Source organism: Schistocerca serialis, chromosome 7 (genome assembly GCF_023864345.2).
Source record: "Schistocerca serialis cubense isolate TAMUIC-IGC-003099 chromosome 7, iqSchSeri2.2, whole genome shotgun sequence".
Classification (NCBI taxonomy): Eukaryota; Metazoa; Arthropoda; class Insecta; order Orthoptera; family Acrididae; genus Schistocerca; species Schistocerca serialis.
Genome location: NC_064644.1, coordinates 311,579,851 through 311,594,901, shown reverse-complemented (window position 1 = coordinate 311,594,901; position 15,051 = coordinate 311,579,851). Strand labels below are relative to the sequence as shown.

General features: G+C 44.4%; 1 non-coding gene across 1 annotated transcript; it reads right to left on the bottom strand.

Annotated features, from left to right (window-relative positions):
- Positions 1-14,753: 14,753 nt before the first annotated feature.
- Trnas-cga (transfer RNA serine (anticodon CGA)) lies at positions 14,754-14,828 on the bottom strand. Its single transcript has one exon. It is a non-coding gene; the product is annotated as a tRNA-Ser (tRNA).
- Between the last annotated feature and the right edge of the window lie 223 nt (positions 14,829-15,051).

Genomic DNA, 15,051 nt, shown 5'->3' with positions numbered 1-15,051 from the left:
GGTCCGCTATCGAGATCTCTGTTCTGCGCTTAAGCATGAGAATGCAAGTCGGGAAGAACCGCAGGGGTTGAAAAAAAATTGACAACGTAGCAAGATGAAAAACGTGGCGAGCTCCTTGCTGAAATTCTAAGCCAGACACGCAGAAAATTCCGTTTCCGTTGGTTTTTAGATCTTTCCCTCGTGGTTCTCTCCGCCTTGGCTGTCCACTCCTGGAGATACGAATGGGGGGATAATCTAAAATCTTTTACTAACGGAGAGATCATCATGACATTCTTTTCAATTACAGGCCACATTAAATGTGGATATATATTACGTCTATCCACATGTCATGTGTCTGTTATGCAGTAGTTGCCATTCCCTTTTGTATCCCCATGCCGTTGATCATTGCTGGTTCAGTTTTCCACATCAAGGGCAAGAGAGTGCTCTGAAACTCTGTCCACTGCTGAGGCCTCTCTGAAAAGGCCGTTGACAGAAAGAGAAGCATTCTTACACACAGTCTTCAGAGGTCCAATATGATCAAACAGTTCAAATGGCTCTGAGCACTATGGGACTTAACCTAACTAACCTAAGGTCATCACACACATCCATGCCCGAGGCAGGATTCGAACCTGCGACCGTAGCGGTCGTGCGGTTCCAGACTGAAGCGCCTAGAACCGCTCAGCCACTCCGGACGGCCCAAAATGATCAGCATGTTCTTCTAAGGGGCTTACTAATACATTGTGCCTGAGCTCATATTGCAGCTCATAGTCCCAAAACCGTCAAAGGAACGTTGAGGATAACGGGGGACTTCACAAGGGTGTCTTGAACAACGTCCTAATTTACTTGAGTAACCATTTTTTTCTTCAAGGTTCACATGTGCAAAATGAGTTGCGTGGACGATTGCGTGTTTACTGTGTTGTATTTTCCTTGCTATGTATGGATAGAGAATGGAAAAAAAGAGGACACACAGCACGCTTCGAAGTTTAGCAGCTGTAACAGCATTATCCTATATAATGTGTGTCACCTTAGTCATTTTTGGAGACATCTTCTTTACGGTATTTCCACGACTGCAGGGCTAGGAGGATCGTAGCTTTAACATCTCCATCCAACGGAAGCAACACCGCGAACGCATTCACACATCGTCCTCAACTCATGAGAGCTGTAGTTATGTTTGTTACCCCAGGAAGTTGGGAACAGACTGGGGACAGAATGACACAAGGCAAAAATTCCTTTTAGCGGTAAACGACCATTTTTTGTTCAGTACTCAGTGCTAAATATGTAAGTATTGATCGCAACATTTTCCTTAGACGTGGCACGTTTAATTGTGCTTAATCTGATGATAGCTGCTGTTGAAAAGGGTCATGGCTAAGGAAAAAGCCGGCCGGAGTGGCCGTGCGGTTCTAGGCGCTACAGTCTGGAGCCGAGCAACCGCTCCGGTCGCAGGTTCGAATCCTGCCTCGGGCATGGATATCCTTAGGTTAATTAGGTTTAATTAGTTCTAAGTTCTAGGCGACTGATGACCTCAGAAGTGAAGTCGCATAGTGCTCAGAGCCATTTGAACCATTTTTTTGCTAAGGAAAACAAAAGATGTCATTCAGTCATTATTCTCTTATAATTTAGTGCTGATGGTCAGGAGTTGTATATCACCACCTCTCCCTCCTAAGCCAGCCAAAATCCGACGGTTCCTTTTTTCTCATCACCAGGGTTCTGTCCATCCACCTCTGCATCGAGTGTCTCCACGCTGCATTTCTTAGGCGATCTCGGTTCCGCGGTCATGTTCCCTGGTTTCACTAAAGCTTCAAACATAAAGAAGTAAATTAAAATTACTTTGAAGAACTAAGATGGATATACTTTAACGAGGAAATGCTACAAGACATCACGTTTTATAAGCGTCTTGTTGGAGTATCTGCTCGAAGAAATAGTCGCCGCAGTTGCCATCTCAATGTCAGAAGGCGCGGCGCGTGTTCCAGTATGTGAAACCCTTCCTTACCGGGAAGGATTTTTAAAAGACGTGTGGGAAGACCTTTTCTGTGTAAGGCCCATGTTAGCAATGGGCTGCAAATTACCACGCTTTGAAATTTAACACTACGTCCATTACGAATTTGCATATTTTATGCTGTTATTTATGCGTCCATTAGCAAGTTTTCTGGAAAAAGCCAACAAAAACTTGAGGCGGTAATATATGTTCCTCTGCACACCGCTGGCGAGCTGCAAAGAGCTGCAAATACCGGTTTCGGGCTTGTGCGGTTCAGGCAGTTTCGCTTCACTTAGAGCGAATTAGAAGACTTCTCCCTGACAGAAAGGGGGAAAAAAAGATAGAGATCATGTAAATTTGCTTAAAAAATTCAATGAATTAGGTTACGACACAACTGTGGCTGCATAGTTTGAAATTTATCAGTTGTAACCAACTTACTGAATACCGTCTTTTTAGTAATGAAGCCGCTATTTACATCTTTTTTACGATCTTTTTATAGAAGATGGTGCCACTAAATTACAGGCCTTCTTGATGTCGCTGCAGTCATCGTAATGCAGAGTTACTAGCAATAAGTCATGGGCGCTTTGACGATTAGTACAGTCACAGCTGTGTACTGGAAACCGCCACCTAAATATATCACAGGCAAACACTTATTCGCACTGTGTGCCTTCCTCATAACCTGCTTGGAAAATGAATAACGTGATGGATAGAACAGGATGGCGTGACTCATCTTGGTTCCTTCACCTGCCACTGTCGTCGTTTAAGTATTCTATTTTTCTCCGTAATGATACGGGGTATATAATATTACGTCAGGTCATTCTTCTCCTTTGGGTATGTTATAAACAATAATTAGATGATTTCATACCCAAAGACCTTGTGTTATATCTGACTCGATGTTGTAAATGCTTTCGTAATAGCGGAATTCAGCAAGTCCGCCTCCGTAGCTGAGTGGTCAGCGCGACAGGCTGCCAGGCCGGAGACACGCTTTCGATTCCCGGTACTGCTAGGAATTTTTCCTTGGTAGGGAGGACTGGTACGGTGTGCACTCAGCTTCGTGACGCTAACTGAGGAGCTACTCGGTCGCTTAGTAGTGGATCCAAGGTCTAGAAACCCGACAACGATCGGGCGAGCGGTGTGCTGGCCATATGCCACTCCATAACACATCCAATGACGCCACTGGAAGATGGTGACACGGCAGTCCGTCGGCATCGATTGGCCCGACTAGAACCAGAACTAACAACATTGTCTTGCCTTTAGTACTGTAAGCGATCATTTCTCAGACCACACGACTACATCACTGCGTCGGTACACTATTTCTAGTATGCTGGCCACGTGCAGCAAGTTTTATGGTGGGAACAGAACCAATAAGATAGAGAGGACTTTTGCTAGAGGAGCGAAAGAAATAGCTTATGAATGAACTCAAGAGGTAGTGGCGAGATGTTTGATACCCTAGAAAACAGCATCTAGAAACTGAAAATGAAACTCTTTCTTCCGCAGAATGTGCAGTGATAAGTATGAAACTTAACGACAGATTAAAACTGTGTGTTGGGCTGAGACTCGAACTCGGAACCTCTGCCTTTCGCGAGAAAGTGCTCTACCGACTAAGTCACTCAAGCAAGACTCACGACACTTCCTCTCAGACGAACGGAAAAGTTTAGAACGTAAGAGATATACTGGCGGAAATAAAGCTGGGAGGAAGGGAAAATCGAGTGAGTTTCCCAGTTCAAGTATTAATGCAAAACTGTTCGGGAAACTGGCGTCGAAAAAACTGTTTACAAAATTGGTTGTCAGAAAATGGAAACAGCCTTTACATCTCAAAATCCACAAAACTGAGACGCTACAAATCATTCATCGTTTTCATAGGGCTGAAAAACTCACTTTGAACACAAGAAAGGACGGTGAAAAAGCCCAAAATAGAAAAATAGAAAGTCAAAATCTATTAGAAAAAGCAAACAAAGAAACTGAAATGTATACTAACACTTAATCGGATAGGAAGAAACGCAGGCTTAAGTTCTATGGGCGTATTTATGTAGCCAACGAGGTTAACTGGACAAAATTTGCATCTCTATGAAACCCGTGTAAAGCTAAAATTGAAACAGATGGGTCGGTGGACTAAAAAAAAAAAATGGTTCAAATGGCTCTGAGCACTATGGGACTTAACTTCTGAGGTCATCAGTCCCCTAGAACTTAGAACTACTTAAACCTAACTAACCTAAGGACATCACAAACATCCATTCCCGAGGCAAGATTCGAAACTGCGACCGTAGCGGTCGCGCGGTTCCAGACTGTAGCGCCTAGAACCGCTCCGCCACCATGGCAAGCGGTAATAATAACACTGTTTGATACAGAAGACGGTAAAAAAAAGTTAGGCAGTGGAAGGAGGCGGTCTGACGCGCGGAAGAAGGCCCATTCTGAGAGTCTGAAATTAACACGGTGACAAAGAGAAGCTGAAACAGAATCCTCAAAATGTCTTTGCTCCAGTATGGCCAAAATGTGAATAATAACAATAATAATAATAATAATAATACACGGTCCAGTCACATTAATGTGACCATTGTCTATGTTCGATGTCAACGTACAATAACCACTCACACACCGCAAGTGGCAGCACTAGCTGTGGAGGGTATATAAGGCGTGTCGGACGACACAGAAAACAATGCAGTTGTGGTCGTGATGGGGAAACGGAGCGATTTTACTCATGTCCAAAACGGCATGTTCAAAAATCAAATGTGTGTGAAATCTTATGGGACTTAACTGCTAAGGTCATCAGTCCCTAAGCTTACACACTACTTAACCTAAATTATCCTAAGGACAAACACACACACCCATGCCCGAGGGAGGACTCGAACCTCCGCCGGAACCAGCCGCACTGTCCAAGACTGCAGCGCCTGAGACTGCTCGGCTAATCCCACGCGGCAAAACGGCATGATCATTGGCTTTCGGGCCAAGGATGGAAGCATTTCCGAAACGGCTAAGTTTGTCAACAGTTCGCCTGCCGCCATGGTTAAAGTATACCGTGCATAGGTAAATGGCACCATCCAAAACCGGCGTCGAGGCAGCTGTGGACCATCACGGCCATAGATGACAGAAGTGAACGACAGCTGCGGAGATGTGTGAGGACGAACAGACGTGCAACCATTGTGCAACTAATCGACCAAATGAACTTAGGGCCTACCAGTAGTGTCTCCTCAACGACCGTTCAGCTAACGTTGCTGCGTATGGCCTCCGTAGCAGAATCCTGATTCACGCACCCCTGCTGACTATTCATCCGCACGAAGGTTGGAATTTGCACGGCAATATCGCCACTGCACGTCCACTAAATGACGATAAGTGGCCTTTTCAGATGAATCACGTTTTATGCTCCATCGGAGTGAAACGTCTGATAGCAAACATCCTGCAACAACCGTCGGAAGAATCCAGGTCGGAGGAGGTAGCGTTACGGTCTGGGGAATGTTTTCGTAGCATTCTCGAAGGCACAATGGAGCAACACAAGTTTGCATCTCTCCTTTGGTACCATGTCCACTCCTACATGTAGGATGGTTTTTCCTTGGTACGATGGCCTCTACTAACAGGACAGTGCAACGTGTCACACAGCTCGCGTTATACGGTCGTAGTTCGAAGATCACCCGGACTTTATTGTACTCCCCTGAGCAACAAGCTCTCCAGATTAAAACCCAACTGAGAATCTACAGAAACCATTCCCGAACTTCAACAAAAGGCGCAAGATGTTTGCGAAAATCTGTCACAGGTTGCCATTCGCTCATTTATGAGCGTTTGCATAGCTCGAATACGTACCTGCTTTGCCACCAGGGGGGGAGCACTGTGTACTGATACGACTGTTTTGCAGCCCTTTACTGTGGCTCGTGTGTTCCGTTTCGTCTGAATTTGTTATCATATAATCCTACAATGGTGAACCATCTGGCACCCCACTTGTCAATAAAATGACCTCGTCCTTGAGGGTAGCGCATTTATTTTACGGCAGTTCATTTATAAATACAGAGAAGTCGTGTTGTCGCAACTTCGCATTAAGATGACGAGTAGGAAACACGTCGAAACGTTGCAACAAACGATCCCATGATACGGTTGAAAACACCAGAATATATCGTGAATGAAACTCGACGAAGAAGCCTACATTTCCAAATATATAAACGTCAACGAAAACTATTTCTTGGGAAAGGGAGGGGGAGGAGGGCGGGGAGAGTGACTGCAATGGAGTTTGTGACACTTTGACACTTGCGCGGAGACACACTTGTACGGAGAAGAAATGTGTTGACATTTGCACGGAGCCAAGCACGCTGTAGGTAGTGGACAGGGTGTTCCAGAAAAAGGGCACAACGGCCTGTCCGTCACTACCTGCGTTCTCAGGGAGTGCCAAAGCCCATTTCCTGCGCAAAGTGCCGGCCGAAGTGGCCGAGCGGTTCTAGGCGCTACAGCCTGGAACCGCGCGACCGCTACGGTCGCAGATTCGAATCCTGCCTCGGGCATGGATGTGTTTGATGTCCTTAGGTTAGTTAGGTTTAACTAGTTCTAAGTTATAGGGGACTGATGACCTCAGCAGTTAGTCCCATTGTGTTCAGAGCCATTTGAACCTGTGCAAAGTTCCCTGTCCTCGGATCAGTTCGTAGTGTGCGTGGCTTTCTTCCAAACTTCAGTGCTGCAGTTGATCTTTGATTGGCAAGTAGTGTTCCCTGTTTTAGTGCTGAGATAATGGAGTTCGCCTAGACCATCAAAGAGAACCCTTTACTGGGCATCGGTATGTAGTGGATTATACAAACAAACAAGAAGTGACTAAGTGGTTCTGTGTAAAGTCTGAAACGAATAAATTCAGAGGAAGACTATCCACAAAAAGTAACACAGTTTTAGGAGAAGGCAGCGATGTTTGCATCCCAGATGAAGCAGCAGATGAAGTGCGAAAACATGTCAGCGCAAAGAAGCGGGCAAAAGAAACAGACACTACAGTTCCACCAGTTTACGTTGAAGAAGTAGGGCAGCTCTTCAATCGAGACTACGACTTAGTAACATCGTTACTATCACACAGAGGTACGAAACAAATGTTACATCGTATTAGGCAAAAATATATGTGCACTGCGCGAGATCCCACCGATTCTGGAGGAATATTCTCCCACGAAAATAATTTGCTGACGAATGATGGTAGCAATTTTTCGCTTGCAAATGATAATAGTGCACCGAATGACAGAACACTGGTGTTTGCCTGCGAAAAGAGAAAAGCATGTTTACCAAACTACGAATCGTTTTTCTTGTGGATGGAACGTTCAAGAGTTCGAGTAAGCAGTTTGGATAGTTCCTTAAACTCCCTACCGACCTCAATAGCTCTTGGGAGGAAACTAACACCATTACAGTTGTTTACACCTTGCTGCCAAATAAAAAGTGAGAAACATATGAACGTCTTCTTGAAGCTATTAAAACTAACGAGCCTGGCTGGAACCATGCATCTCTGACGGTGGACTTCGAAATTGAGATCGTCTAAGCAGCTAACAGTTTGTTTCCTGGAACAGTGACTACTGGTTGCCACTGCCATATTAATCTATGTTTGTGGAAACAAGTTCATTGTTATGGCTTCGTTCCAGCCTACAAGGAAAACGAGGAAATATGCCGCCACATGACAATGTGCTCTGCTCTTGCACATCTTCCCTTGGAAATGTTGGATGACGCTTGGCTGTGTATTGAGGAGAGAACGCCTGAAAACCAAAAGCTTCAGGACTTTTTATGACTATTTTGTGGACCAGTGGCTCGGTAACGAACAAATACCAACCAAGAGAGATGTGGAATTTCAGTGGCAGGCACCAACGCAATAACAACATCTCAGAAGGATGAAATCGAAGAATAAACACATAAATTCAAAAGTTCATCCGAATGTTTACTCTTTAGAGAAAAATCTTCGAGAAGATGCAGAGTACCACGGCCACCAGTTTGACCGACTAATTTTTAACGTTGATGGGAGCAGAAGAAAAAAGTCATCAATGAAAACTGACGGCCGGCCAGTGTGGCCACGCGGTTAAAGGCGCTTCAGTCTGGAACCGCGCGACCGCTACGGTCGCAGGTTCGAATCCTGCCTCGGGCATGGATGTGTGTGATGTCCTTAGGTTAGTTATGTTTAAGTAGTTCTAAGTTCTAGGGGACTGATGACCTCAGATGTTAAGTCCCATAGTGCTCAGAGCCATTTGAACCATTTTGAAAACTGACGAAACGATTGCAAATGCTTTAAAGTAACTCCAAACTGAAGGGTACTTAAAATCATTTCTGACTTGGGTGGACTACTCACACAAATTACGACGACGAAGAAACGAACAGAATCATTGAAACAATTGTAAATATTGGAAGTTACTATAATGTAATCATTGACAATCTTCTAAATATTGTAAATACATTTAATGGGGGACGAAAAGAGACTGACTCCCCGCGGTGCCCGTTCAAATGACACGAAGTCGGCTAAATTTCTCTTGAAATTTGTAAAAAATTCCCTAAAAAAGACTAATATGAGTATCTCAAAGACCGAGCTTTACAACGGTATAATCGCAGCATTTGGCTTGAGAGGTTCTTACAATCAAAATCTGTGTACACGGGCACCGAATACAAGATCTTTGCGGTGGAAAGGCAGGCAGATTTCATGCAATGAAATCCATACTTTCTCCCTCCATTATAAGATGAGCAAACTAGCGTGAAACTTGCAAAGACAAAATAAATTATCATAAAAAGTGACTACTGCAATTTTGCAACCTCTCAACACATTTTAAAACTAATTGCTAGTAATACATGTCGGTGACTACAGCAGGCCTCTTGAGGATGCGGCTAGGCGAACAAGAGGGGTCACCCTCGCTCGCCGCCTGTGTTGTGAGTGTTCGACGTAAAATAGGACGGTCAGGCGTTGCTATGTAGCGCAGCACGGCCGACTGTAGCGCAGAAGCGCGAACAATGTGCTGCCTTCAGAGGAATGACTATAAGAGTAATTACAGGGTGTTTCAAAAATGACCGGTATATTTGAAACGGCAATAAAAACTAAACGAGCAGCGATAGAAATACACCGTTTGTTGCAATATGCTTGGGACAACAGTACATTTTCAGGCGGACAAACTTTCGAAATTACAGTAGTTACAATTTTCAACAACAGATGGCGCTGCAAGTGATGTGAAAGATATAGAAGACAACGCAGTCTGTGGGTGCGCCATTCTGTACGTCGCCTTTCTGCTGCAAGCGTGTGCTGTTCACAACGTGCAAGTGTGCTGTAGACAACATGGTTTATTCCTTAGAACAGAGGATTTTTCTGGTGTTGGAATTCCACCGCCTAGAACACAGTGTTGTTGCAACAAGACGAAGTTTTCAACGGAGGTTTAATGTAATCAAAGGACCGAAAAGCGATACAATAAAGGATCTGTTTGAAAAATTTCAACGGACTGGGAACGTGACGGATGAACGTGCTGGAAAGGTAGGGCGACCGCGTACGGCAACCACAGAGGGCAACGCGCAGCTAGTGCAGCAGGTGATCCAACAGCGGCCTCGGGTTTCCGTTCGCCGTGTTGCAGCTGCGGTCCAAATGACGCCAACGTCCACGTATCGTCTCATGCGCCAGAGTTTACACCTTTATCCATACAAAATTCAAATGCGGCAACCCCTCAGCGCCGCTACCATTGCTGCACGAGAGACATTCGCTAACGATATAGTGCACAGGATTGATGACGGCGATATGCATGTGGGCAGCATTTGGTTTACTGACGAAGCTTATTTTTACCTGGACGGCTTCGTCAATAAACAGAACTGGCGCATATGGGGAACCGAAAAGCCCCATGTTGCAGTCCCATCGTCCCTGCATCCTCAAAAAGTACTGGTCTGGGCCGCCATTTCTTCCAAAGGAATCATTGGCCCATTTTTCAGATCCGAAACGATTACTGCAACACGCTATCTGGACATTCTTCGTGAATTTGTGGCGGTACAAACTGCCTTAGACGACACTGCGAACACCTCGTGGTTTATGCAAGATGGTGCCCGGCCACATCGCACGGCCGACGTCTTTAATTTCCTTAATGAATATTTCGATGATCGTGTGATTGCTTTGGGCTATCCGAAACGTACAGGAGGCGGCGTGGATTGGCCTCCCTATTCGCCAGACATGAACCCCTGTGACTTCTTTCTGTGGGGACACTTGAAAGACCAGGTGTACCGCCAGAATCCAGAAACAATTGAACAGCTGAAGCAGAACATCTCATCTGCATGTGAAGCCATTCCGCCAGACACGTTGTCAAAGGTTTCGGGTAATTTCATTCAGAGACTACGCCATATTATTGCTACGCATGGTGGATATGTGGAAAATATCGTACTATAGAGTTTCCCAGACCGCAGCGCCATCTGTTGCTGAAAATTGTAACTACTGTAATTTCGAAAGTTTGTCTGCCTGAAAATGTACTGTTGTCCCAAGCATATTGCAACAAACGGTGTATTTCTATCGCTGCTCGTTTAGTTTTTATTGCCGTTTCAAATATACCGGTCATTTTTGAAACACCCTGTAGCATCGCCGTAGCCTTAGATACGAGGGTGAGTTGAAAAATAAGTTTCCCCTGTCGACTGTGGGCAGAGCTGTGTGATATGGGTGAAAGACGACACGGCAGGTGAACGCGCACGTGTAGGACACCGATACACCATTGGGTAGAGGTCGACCGCGATCAAGCAGATGGCGCTGTCGCAGTGCCTGCGCAAAGCGGAGGCCAGCCGCTCAGTCTTTTCCCGGAGCTATGGAGAGAAGGTGAATTTTGGAGTCGTGGCCAAAGGCGGAAGTGAGAGCTGTTATCTGCTATGAATGGCACGTGGAATATCAGGCACAGAAATTCATAACCGCCTTGTTGAGGTGTATGGGCCAGGTGTGATGTCGAGGCAAATGGTGCGGAGATGTTGCCAGCAATTCAGCGATGGACGTCAGCAAGTGCAGGACGTACTGAGACCTGGACGGACGCGAACGGCCGCTACAGATGCAAATGTCAGGAAGGTGGATCACATTATTAAAGCGCACCGGCATATCACTACCCATGGAATAGCGGCAGAACTTGGAATCGGACACGAGCGAGCTCACAAGATCATCCACGACATTGTTCGATACAGGCAAGTGTCAGCACAATGGGTGCCCCGCCAACTGACCCCGACACACATGGAACAACGCATGGCGTTCAGCCTGGAACAGCTCGTGCGTTACCATGAATCTGGCAATGACCTTCTGTTTCGGATTGTGATGGGGGGATGAAACGTGGGTACACCATTACACGCCCGAATTGAAGGCCGCACCCATGGAGTGGAAACATCCGTCATCGCCTGTTCGAAAGAAGCTCAAAAGCACTCCGTCTGCAGGTAAAGTGCAACTCGCCGTTTCCTGGGACGCCAAAGGAGTTTTGCTGCTGGACTTTCTGGAGGATGCAACCATCAGTGCTGCGCGGTACTGTGCCACTCTGTCGAAATTGAAAGAGCTGATTCGGAAAATGCGGCCTGGCCTTCTCAGATCTGGCGGTCTGCTGTTGGATGACAATGCGAGACCACACATGACGACGGCAACGCAAAACCATACTGCAACTCTTGGTTGGGGGCGCCTACACCATCCGCCTTACAGTCCGGATCTCGCACCAAGTGAATTCCATCTGTTTCCTGCTTTGAAGAAGACTCTCGGCGGAAGGCGCTTTGGCAGCAACAAGCCGTTCAACGCTTCTTCCGAATCCAACGCCGTGATATTTTCCAGGAAGGCTTTTTGAAGCTTATAAAGCGGAATGACAAATGTATCAATGTACTTAGAAATTATGTAGAAAATAAATATATGTCTTATATTTAATGTCTCATTCTCTTTTTTTTCCTTTCACACACAACTCTGACCACAGTCGACAGGGCAAACTTATTTTCCAGCTCCCCCACGTACAATATATACGGCGCAGTGCTTAAAGGGAAATTCCACCCAAAAGTTTAAATTTTCCTCTACTATGCCGATAGCAACCAAATTTTAAAATCGTGCCTTCTCTGTAAAGATGTAACAACTCCCAAGTTTAGAAGTCCATAACGTCACTGGTTTTCAAGTTTTGAATTTTTAGTATGATTTTAATGGTATCCTTGAAAACAACTGTTGGTACTCAAAGATTTTGTACGTACATTCTCAAGACATAGTTCAACGGTTCTGTGCATTCATTTTATAAGAAACATTAATAATTTTGTTTTCATTGTTAATTTCAGCCTTAAATTTTCCTTAATTATCAGTACATAAATGTGATGATAAAATAAATTACATTTTTGATAATATTAATGCATAGGAGTACGCAAACGCAGCAAGAATACCTACTGCAAAAATTTCATTCAGATTAGTTAATATTTATGATTAAGAAAGTTGGCGCTACGCCCAGAACAACAAACTTATCGCAAACCGAATTTTAAAGTTTTATCAAAAAATGAATGTTACTACAAGACACCGACACCATAACGTTTCCCCTTCTTCCTTATGTGAGGCTTCCTCTTGTAATTTCAAGATTAAGGTAGCCTTTTCCTTGAATTTTCTAAATAAAAACCGACTTGCAGTCTTCTTGAGGAGGTACAGTTGTACGGATATCTGATCAAAAGCTAATGCATATTTCCTTGGAGCTTGTTGATTGTAGTGAACAGGACTTCACTGTACTTCATACGTCTATATTTACACAGTCAACAGACAAAGGAACTGATTTCCAACGACTGACTGCCAATTGTTTCCGTTCAGTTTTCTGGAAAGCTTGCAACTTGTTTTTCCCAGTTTGAGTTTGTGCGAAGTTCGGTATAAAACTAGTTTTGATGGATGTTGATAGATATCAAAAATTATCTTTGGCATCTCTTGGTGTGCCACATCCTCTTATGCAGTCCGTATTTCGAACATTTCTTAGGTGTTATTGTAATTCGAATACAGCCAAATCGTTTTGGGATCTAAGAGTAAGCGCTCCAAAGATGTGAAATAGTCATTCAATCTCTTTTGAAAAAGATTGAAGTTTTAGCGTGGAGACTCCCTTTACAATAGAGGGTAGCTGTTTATAAAGGGATGAAAAGTAGAATAAAGATCGGGTTAGGAACTTCAAATCCTCGGACACATCAACGTCCAGAGCAGGGTGCCTGGTCTATATGTTTATTGTATGTGATAGTGTTTGATACACTTACTGTTCTATTAATGTGCTTCAAAACTTTGAACACAACGAAAACGTTCAGTTTACAATAACATTATAATAGCTTCCACGCAAAAGCTTACGTACACTTGGAAGGCGAACAGCGAGAAGCTGACATAGAAAATAAAGAAGGGAAGAAAAACAAAAACAAAAAAAAAAAAGAAAACGCTTTTAAGCGATGACTGAAGGAAGTTCATTCATCATACGGGGGCAGAGAAATAAAGATCTCGATAATGTTACTAATATTTTAACTGGAAAAATACATTTTTGTTTTTTGTGGAGGAACACTAAACGAATGAATTTGCAGTTAGATCAAGTTACCATAACTGATTTCCAGTTTGCAGAGGGACGCGCAATTTCATTGATTTTCTGCTTATACTGACAGTTTGGGAGCTCGACTACCGCTAGAACTTATACAACTGCAGTGTGACGTTTGGGTGATTATAGTTTCATATCGAAATGTAAATTTCCATGCCTTTAGAAGTCTGCAGTTACGGTTATGTCGACGTTTAGATTTACATGTACATGCCGCTTTTTTATACAATAAAGAAAACGAAATCCGGCTACAGAAGCTCATTGGCAGACTTAAGAGCTTGGATCTGAATTAGCATCACTCAAAAAATGGTACCAGACGTTGATCCTTTAGTGAAAAGTAAAGGAAGTAATATTCATTGACTTTCTGTGCTTGTGTGTTTAACGTTAAATAAAATGGTAAGTCAGTTTAAATTTCGTCCTAAAATTGCAGTCAATAGTTGTAAGAAATGCCATGTTTCTTACTTAGATACCCTCCTCCCCCCCCCCCCCCCCCCCTTCTTTGCACGAGGATGACTCAAATGAAAACCTTGAATATTTTTTAAAATATTATTTATTGTGCAGAAGTGGTACAAAGCTGTATCGCTTTTCAACATAATCTCCCCCACGCTCAACGCAAGTCCTTCAGCGCTTACCAAGTGCATAAATTCCTTTAGAAAAAAAATAGTTTTGGTAGTCCGCGCAACCACTCATGCACCGCATGGCGTACCTCTTCATCAGAACAGAACTCCTTTCCTCCCACTGCATCTCTGAGTGGTCCAAACATATGGGAATCACTTGGAGCAAGGTCTGGATTGCTCGCTCTCTTCGTTTCCAGTTGGTGGAAGTGAACCCAGATTTCGTCCCCAGTAACGATTCTTGCAAGGAAGCCTTCACCTTCTCGTTCAAGGCGCCGAAGAAGTTCTTCACAAGCATCAACATGTCGTTCTCTCCTTTCAGGAGTCAGCTGCTGTGCACCCAACTTGCAGACACTTCGTGAAACTGGAGCACATCATGCACAATGTGGTGTGCTGACCCATGACTAATCTGCAAACATGCTGCAATGTCATTCAGTGTTACTCGGCGGTTTTCTTTCATTATTGCTTCAACTGCTACAGTGTTCTGTGCAGTCACAACTCGTTGTGCCTGATCTGGACGAGGAGCATCTTCCACTGAAGTCACACCATTTGCGAATTTCCTACTCCATTCGTAGACTTGCTGCTATGACAAATATGCATCACTGTACTGAACCTACATTCGTCGATGAATTTCAATAGGCAGAATGAGATTTTCACTCTGCAGCGGAGTGTGCGCTGTTATGAAACTTCCTGGCAGATTAAAACTGTGTGCTGGGCCGAGACTCGAACTCGGGACCTTTGCCTTTCGCGGGCAAGTGCTCTACCAACTGAGCTACCCAAGCACGACTCACGCCCCGTCCTCACAGCTTTACTTCTGCCAGTATCTCGTCTCCTACCTTCCAAACTTTACAGAAGCTCTCCTGCGAACCTTGCAGAACTAGCACTCCTGAAAGAAAGGATACTGCGGAGACATGGCTTAGCCACAGCCTGGGGGATGTTACCAGAATGAGATTTCCACCCTGCAGCAGAGTGTGCGCTGATACGAAACTTAAATGCAGATCAAAAC